Raw genomic sequence first — 7,573 nt, 5'->3', positions numbered from 1 at the left:
TGACAGCCATCAGGCCTTGCCACAAGAGCTTGGGGGAGTGGAGTTTTCTCCTAACTTCCCCAGGAAGGAGACGTCTCAGCCATTTTGAACGTCTCCTTCCCTAACTGGCTAAACAGCCGGCACTTTCCCAGCGCTGGGGCTTCCGCACAGCCGAGTCGCCCTCCAGCAGCCCTTATGCGGGCGTGACAGAGGACTTAGAGCATCTTGCCTTAGGGTCACTTTGTTCACAATGTCGCCTCAGTTCCATGCTTCGTAACCCGATAGTCATTAGCACAATTAAAGGTTATATTTCGTATATATCTTTATGATTATAAGTAACTATAAGATTACATGTGATTATATAAATGTGCTTGTATTTCTAATTCTTTTCTAAGTCAATATTTATATGGGAACAGGCTGAGGCTTCAGACCCTTGCCACGGCACTTGTGGGGTTTCCCCGCTCAACACAGTGAAATCTACCACTCAATACCATTGACATAAATTATTTTCTTTTCTTTTCTTTTTCTGTCACTCGGGCTGGAGCGCAGTGGCATGATCTCAGCTCACTCACTGTAGCCTCAACCTCCTGGGCTCAAGCGAATGTCCTGCCTCAGCCTCTTGAATAGCTGTATGTACCACACCACGATGATAATTTTTTTTGGCCATGTTGCCCAGGCTGGTATCAAACTCCTGAGCTCCAGTGACTGGCCCACCTTGGCCTCCCAAAGTTCTGGGATTGATTAGAGGTGTTAAATTTGAATAAATCTATACAAAACCAAAATAGCTGGGGGCAGTGCTCATGCCTGCAATCCTGGTGCTTTAGGAGGCTAAGGTGGGAGGATCACTTGAACCCAGGAGTTCAAGACCAGCCTGGGCAACATAGCAAGACCCAGTCTCTACAAAAAATAGAAAAAAAAAAAAAAAAGATAGCTGGGTGTAGTGGCACACGCCTGTAGTCCTAGCTGGAAATCGAGGCTGAAGTGAGCCACAATCTCGCCACTGCACTCCAGCCTGGGGGACAGAGCAAGACCTTGCCTCAAAAAAGAAAAAGAAAAAGAAAAGAATGATACGTGTGTTTGTTCTGAGACAGAGTCTTGCTGTTGCTCAGGCTGGAGTGTGGTGGCAGATCTCAACTCACTGCAACCTCTGCCTCCCGAGTTAAGCAATCTGCCTCAGCTTCCCAAGTAGCTGGAACTACAGGTGTGTGCCACCATGCTGCCTGGCTAATTTTTTTTATTTTCAGTAGAGATGGAGTTTCACCATATTGGCCAGTCTGGTCTCAAACTCCTGACCTCAAGTGATCTGCCTGCTTCAGCCTCCCAAAGTGCTGGGATCACCAACCCCAGCTGAAAAGGACCGTATGTTTTAATGTGCATCTGAGTTTGTGACCGTAAAAAACTGTGCTTGCTGCTCTAGTATTTCCAGAGGGTTTAGGGGCTTCGTGAACCTCACGATGTCACATACATGCACGTGTGTGTATGCCAGAATGCAGGCATGCCTTATCTCATTTCGCCCACACCCCGTTTGGCAGATGTGGAAACAAAGGCAGGGCAGAAGCCATCCGCTCGTGTGAGGTCACGCAGGTAGAGACAGAGGCAGATGCGGGGCCGGGGAGGCAGCCAGAGGTCCCCAGGCTGCAAAGCCCTGCTGAGTGACACTAACGGCCTGATTTGGCTTTGGTGTGCAGCAGGCGGAAAAGAATGTCTGGGAAATGGTTAGAGGGATTTGGCTTCGAGCCCAGTGGAGGGGAGGGAATTAGAGGAGGCGGCTCCAGCGTTGCGGGCTGGGGTGAGGGGTGTCTTCCCACCATCCACTTCCCATGTCCAGCCCCCAGCCTAGTCCACAGTGTGTGGTGACGACGACCTGTTCTCATGCACAGCTGTGGGAGGGCAGACAGGGACACGTGGGAGAACTGTCAGGATCTGTGCAGGCTGGCCGTGTGCACAAACCTTCCTCCACACGCACACACGGGAAATGGGTGCACGCATCCGCCAGGCACACAGACACGAACGCCCTTGGCAGCGTCCTCTGTATGGAGCTCAGGCTGGAGGCAGCTCACGTGTCCATCAACAGGAGACTCGATAGATGAACCCACAGTGGTGCGCTCCTCTGATGCAATTCAGCGAGGCAGTGGGCTGATGATCTGGCTGCCCACAAACGTCTCTGGGGCATTGTTCAGACATGATGTTGAGCAAAAGAAGAAACAAAGGACGATGTGACCTTCTGTTCCATCGACGGAAAGCTCAGAGCGGGCAAAGGCAGGGGATGGAACCACAGCTGTGCGCTCGCCTGACCTGTGGCCTCTGCGGGGACAGCGATGGTGGGAAAGTGAGGGGAGAGGTTTTCTCTGCAGGGACGGGGGGCTTGGACTGGGGCACCTTCTGAGGGGCCATGAGTTTCTGTTTCACTTTGTGGGACAGGGTTTCATTGGATGTTCATCTATAAGACTGCATGTTATGGTTTTTGTGTTTTTAGTTTTATTTTTTGAGACAGGGTCTCACTCTGTTGCCCAGGCCGGAGCACAGTGGCATGATCTTGGCTCACTGCAGCCAAAATCCCCAGGCTCAGGGGATCCTCTTGCCTCAGTCACCAGATTGGCTGGAAATACAGGAGTGTATCACCATGCCTGGCTAATTTTAAAATTTTTTGTAGAGGCGGGGTCTTGCTATGTTGTCCAGGCTGGTCTCAAACTCCTGGCCTCAAGCGAGCCTCCCACCTTGGCCTCCTGATGTCACACTGGGTTTGTAGCTGTTCAGGGTGATAGTATCTGTGCAAGCCCTGGCTACTTCGTTATGTCATCCAGGTCAACACTATTCCAACTTCTCAAATGCTTGCACATGGACCTCCTGCAGATGTGGATTCCCTTCCCCTCGCTTCCCTATATGAGGTTTACAAGACGCCTAAAGTTCTACATTTTTTCCAAGCTTCCAGGAGTTGATGATGCTTCTGTTACCAGAAAAAGGGATCTTGATTCAGGCCCCAACAGAGGGTCTTTAAATCTCTTACAGGAAGGAATTCAAGGACAGTCACAGAGTGTGGTGACAAGAAAGATTTTATTGAAAGCTGCTTTATTGCAGAGTAGGATATCCTCTGAATGCAAGCAGAAGAATGCATCATCTTTAAGGGTTTTTTTTTTATATAGGAGTCTTGTCTATGTAAAGACTAAACTAGGCTGGGCGTGGTGGCTCACGTCTGCAATCCCAGCACTTTGGGAGGCAGAGGGGGTGGATCACCTGAGGTCAGGAGTTTGAGACCAGCCTGGCCAACATGGCAAAACCCCATCTCTACCAAAAATAGAAAGAAAGAAAGAAAAAAGCCCCATGTGGTGGCGCCTCCAGCTACTCGGGAGGCTGAGGCAGGAGAATTGTTTGAACCCAGGAGGCAGAGGTTGCAGTGAGCCAAGATTGTGCCATTGCATTCCAGTCTGGGTGGCAGAGTGAGACTCTGTCTCAAAAAGAAAAAAATAAAAAAGACTAAACTAAGCTGTGCCTGTGTGCAAGGAATGTGCATGACTGGCGAGAAATGTGCCTTATTAGTACCCAGATGGAGCCGAACTGAAAGTGGTATTACTCTGGCTCTCCTGGGCTCCTGTTTCCCTAACGCTGCTGGTCCATTCACATCTCAGGAGTAAGTCTCTAGGGCTGGGTTCTCAGCCTTGGCGCTGCTGACATTTGGGGCCATGCGATTCTTTGCTGAGGGGGCTGTCCTGTGTGTCGAAGGATGATGAGCGGCATCCTTGGCCTCCACTTTTGTTTTTTTGTTTTTTAGAGCCAAGAGTCTTACTCTGTCGCCTAGGCTGGAGTGCAGCGGTGCATTCTCAGCTCACTGCAAACTTCATCTCCTGGGTTCAACTGATTCACATGCTTCAGCCTCCCTAGTAGCAAGGATTACAGGCATGTGCCACCAAACCTGGCTAATTTTTTGTATTTTTAGTAGAGATGGGTTTCACCATGTTACCCAGGCTGATCTCAAACTCCTGACTTCAAGTAATCTGCTCACCGGGAGGTGGAGGCTGCAGTGAGCTGAGATCGCGTCACTGCATTCCAACTGGGGTGACAGAGAGAGACCTAGCCTCAAAATAAATAAATTAAAATAAAATATTTTCTCTCTGGCTCTTTGTAGAAGTTTCACAACTCCATACAAGAATGTCCTTTGAAGTCCGGTTGTAATAACTCCAAACTGGAAACTGCACAAACACCCATCCGTCCACCACTGAATGGATAAATGGATTGTGTTATATTTGTACAATGGAATGCCATCCAGTAGGGGTTGACAAACGTTTTCTGTTAAGGACCAGACAGTAAGTATTTTCAGTTTTCTGAGCCATGTGGTCTCTGCTGCAGCCATTGCTGAGCTTACACAGCTGTAGACAACGGAATGAATGGGTGTGGCTTCGTTCCAATAAAACTTTATTTACACAAACAGACAACAATCTAGAGCTGACTCCAGGCTGCAGGTTTCCAGCCTGTGCCATTCAGCAATGAGAGTCAGCAATCAACATAGAACCTATGTTAAGCGGAAGAAGACAGACCCACGGGAGTATGGACTGTACAATTCCATTTATATAAAATTCGAGAACAGGAAGAGCTAATCTATGGTGTTAGAAGTCAGAATAGGCCGGGCGTGGTGGCTCACATCTGTAATTCCAGCACTTTGGGAGGCGGAGGCAGGCAGATTGCCTGAGCTCAGGAGTTCAAGACCAGCCTGGGCAACGTGGTAAAACCCCGTCTCTACTAAAATAATACAAAAAATTAGCCAGGCGTGACGGCGTGCACCTGTATTCCCAGCAACTCGGGGGAGCTGAGGCAAGAGAATTGCTTGAACCTGGGAGGCACAGAGGTTGCAGTGAGCCAAGATCGTGCCACTGTACTCCAGCCTAGGCGAGAGAGCGAGACTCTGTCTCAAAAAAAAAAAAAAACAAAAAAACGAAAACAAGTCAGAATAGTGATGACCCTTGGGAGAAGAGGAGGGACAAGAGGGTTTGGGGATGTTCTGATTTTTCTTTCTTTCTTTCTTTCTTTTTTTTTTTTTGAGACGGAGTTTCGCTCTTGTTACCCAGGCTGGAGTGTGATGGCGCGATCTCGGCTCACCACAACCTCCACCTCCTGGGTTCAGGCAATTCTCCTGCCTCGGCCTCCTGAGTAGCTGGGATTACAGGCACGTGCCACCATGCCCAGCTAATTTTTTTGTATTTTTAGTAGAGACGGGGTTTCACCATGTTGGCCAGGATGGTCTCGATCTCTTGACCTCGTGATCCACCTGTCTCGGCCTCCCAAAGTGCTGGGATTACAGGCGTGAGCCACCGCACCCGGCCGGATGTTCTGATTTTTAAATCTGGGTGCTGGCTTCATGGGCGTGTTCAGTTTGTGATAGTTTGTTGAGCTGTACATTCATGATGTTTGCACCTTTTTTGTGTGCGTGTTATTAAATAAAACCGGGCAAGCGTTTTGCCTGTGACAATCTGATACCTGGCAGAGCAGCTGCGCAGCAGAATCCCCCAGCCGCTCACGGGAATGGGGATCTGACAGCTTCTCAGCCTCACAGCTGTTGAGGCTTCTCAGATCCACTGATTTAGTGAATCTGACACGGCGGAAAAATTCTCAGGTTCTTACAAGAACCACGCCTCAGTGACTCTCCTCTTTCTTAACCTCACCACTTTCAAACCAGGAAATGAACAGGGAAAAAAACTTAAACACCTCTGAGACACCAAGGGAAATGTCCTCAACGCCAGGCGATGAAGTCCATATTCTTTGCTCTGGGGAAAGCGTCAATAACTCACCTCCTTCATGCTGTGACTCACGCCATCTCCAGTGAAGAGAAGCCTTCCCAGACCCCTGATCTGAGGGAGCAGCCCCTCACCCGAGCCATTCCCGGCAGGCTTCTCTGCTTTCTGGTTTGCATTCACGAGTGTGAGAAGTTGAATTATGTCTCCCCCCAGAAAAGATGTGTTGACATCCTAACCCCTAGTACTTCAGAATGTGACCACATTTGGAAAAAAGGTGATTGCAGATGGAATTAGTCAAGCTCAGGTCATCCTAGAGCAGAGTGAACCTCTAAACCAACATGACTGGTATCCTTATAAAAATAATGCTAGCCGGCACAGTGGCACACGCCTCTAATCCCAGCACTTTGGGAGGCTGAGGCGGGCAGATCACTTGAGGTCAGGAGTTCGAGACCTGCCCGGCCAACACGGTGAAACCCTGTCTCTAGTAAAAATACATAAGTTAGGCTGGGCGCGGTGGCTCAAGCCTGTAATCCCAGCACTTTGGGAGGCCGAGGCGGGTGGATCACGAGGTCGAGAGATCGAGACCATCCTGGTCAACATGGTGAAACCCCGTCTCTACTAAAAATACAAAAAATTAGCTGGGCATGGTGGCGCGTGCCTGTAATCCCAGCTACTCGGGAGGCTGAGGCAGGAGAATTGCCTGAACCCAGGAGGCAGAGGTTGCGGTGAGCCGAGATCGCACCATTGCACTCCAGCCTGGGTAACAAGAGCGAAACTCCGTCTCAAAAAAAAAAAAAAAAAAAAAAAAAAAAAATACATAAGTTAGCCGGGTGTGGTGGCACACGCCTGTAGTCCTATCTATTCAGGAGGCTGACGCAGGAGAATGGCTTCAACCTGGGAGGCGGAGGTTGCAGTGAGCTAAGATCACACCACTGCACTCCAGCCTGGGTGATAGATTGAGACTCTGAAAAAAAAAAAAAAAAAAAAAAAGACTAGACAAATCTGCATGTGATCTGGTCTGGAGGAGGGGGTGAGGGAGATTCAACAGACACATTAGAGAGCACTGGGCTCCCAGGGAATATTATGGAGGAATCAAGATTTGAGCTGGGCCGTTGGAAAATGGGGTGTGAGTTGTGGGTTGAATGATGCTCTCTGAAAAGACAAAGTCCTAACCCCCAGTACCTGAGACTGTGACCTCATTTGGATAGAGGGTCTTTGCAGATGACAGAGTTAAGATAAAGTCATTATGGTGGGCCCCAGTCTTCTAAAAGCGGGGAATTGGGCACAGACAGATATGTCCACAGGGAAGACTGCGTGATGACTCAGGGAGGGTATCATCTACACGGGAAGAAATGGCTGAGGCCAGGACAGAGGGCTGGGACACATTCTCTCTCGTGGACTTCAGGAGGAGCCAGCTCAGGCAGCACCGCAAACTTCTGGCCTCTGGAATTATGAGACGATAAATTTCTGCCATTGAAGGCACACAGTTTGTGGCACTTGGTTAGGGCTAACACAGATGAATAACATGCAGATATGTGGGAAGGGGAAGATGGGCATTCAAGGTGAAAGGAGCAGCCTGGGCAAAGGGAAGGAGCCAGGACACTACCAGGCTTCCACAGAGAAGGACGCACAGTTTGGAGTCATGGGGTTGTGGTGTGCATTATTATAGGGTTCTGCATCTCAAGGACGTGCAACACATGCCCACTGCCCCCTTCTCAGTTCCAGACGTGTGTCTCTGACAGGGTCTGGCCAGGGAAACAAAAAATCACCTTAGGTCTTTCAACGGGAGGTAATTTAATACAGGGGATTGGTCACACAGAGGGCGGAAGAACTGAGGAGTGAAATTGCACAGGGAGGCTTTCTAGAGA

This window comes from Saimiri boliviensis, chromosome 14 (genome assembly GCF_048565385.1).
Source record: "Saimiri boliviensis isolate mSaiBol1 chromosome 14, mSaiBol1.pri, whole genome shotgun sequence".
NCBI classification, from domain to species: Eukaryota; Metazoa; Chordata; class Mammalia; order Primates; family Cebidae; genus Saimiri; species Saimiri boliviensis.
Note: the sequence above shows the minus strand (reverse complement) of the source record.